This window comes from Amblyraja radiata, chromosome 24 (assembly GCF_010909765.2).
Source record: "Amblyraja radiata isolate CabotCenter1 chromosome 24, sAmbRad1.1.pri, whole genome shotgun sequence".
In the NCBI taxonomy this organism is placed as follows: domain Eukaryota; kingdom Metazoa; phylum Chordata; class Chondrichthyes; order Rajiformes; family Rajidae; genus Amblyraja; species Amblyraja radiata.
Genome location: NC_045979.1, coordinates 36,873,338 through 36,874,734, shown reverse-complemented (window position 1 = coordinate 36,874,734; position 1,397 = coordinate 36,873,338).

The following is a 1,397-nucleotide window of genomic DNA, read 5'->3' as shown; positions in this document are numbered from 1 at the left end:
CGCAGATTGGCAGCCACGCTTCCGTCAGTCTGCCCCAGGGCAGCTGTGGCTACAGAAGTAGCTTACCACCACCGAGTGTGACTGAGGAGTGAATGAATAATGCGATGTAAAGCGCCTTGAGTATTAGAAAGACGCTATATAAATCCCATCCATTATTCATTATTATTATTAATGTGGAGAGCATTTTACTCACAGTCACAGAGTGATACAGCGTGGAAACAGGCCCTTCGGCCCAACTTGCCCACACCGGCCAACATGCCCCAGCTGCACTAGTCCCACCTGCCCGCGTTTGGCCCATATCCCTCCAAACCTGGCCTATCCATGCACCTGTCTAACTGTTTCTTTAACGTTGGGGCGGTCCCAGCCTCAATTACCTCCTCTGGGTAGAAGGCAGGAACGGGGTACTGATTGGGGATGATCAGCCCATGGTCACATTGAATGGCGGTGCTGGCTCGAAGGGCCGAATGGCCTCTACTCCTGCACCTATTGTCTAAATGTAGAATCGTCCGTGGTTGGTTTGGTCCATATCCCTCCAAACCTGTCCTATCCATGTACCTGTCTCATTTCTTCTTAAACATTGCGATAGTCCCCATCCTCAACTGCCTCCTCTGGCAGCTGGTTCCACACACCCACCACCCTCTGTGTGAAAGAGTGAAGGGCCTGTCCCACTTGGCCCGCGTTTGCGCCTCATATGTAAAATAGGTCGATGCATCGTGACACGCGACGTCGCGCGCAAATCACGCGTCATCACGTGTCACCAGGCGTCAGCGCATGCGTCTGGCGTGCGTGACGCCGTTAGAACGCCGTTAGAATGGTGCCCATCATGCACGAACTACGGGTACACAAAAAAGCTGGAGAAACTCAGCGGGTGCAGCAGCATCTATGGAGCGAAGGAAATAGGCAACGTTTCGGGCCGAAACCCAAAGGGTTTCGGCCCGAAACGTTACCTATTTCCTATCTCCTTCGCCCTTGGTTTCGTCCCGAAACGTTGCCTTTTTCCTTCGCTCCATAGATAATAATAATAATAATGGATGGGATTTATATAGCGCCTTTCTAATACTCAAGGCGCTTTACATCGCATTATTCATTCACTCCTCAGTCACACTCGGTGGTGGTAAGCTACTTCTGTAGCCACAGCTCCCCTGGGGCAGACTGACGGAAGCGTGGCTGCCAATCTGTGCCTACGGCCCCTCCGACCACCACCAATCACTCACACACTTTCACAACACATTCACACACAGGCAAAGGTGGGTGAAGTGTCTTGCCCAAGGACACAACGACAGTATGCACTCCAAGCGGGATTCGAACCGGCCACCTTCCGGTCGCCAGCCGAACACTTAGCCCATTGCGCCATGCGCCCGCTGAGTTTCTCCAGCATTTTTTGTCTACCTTCGATT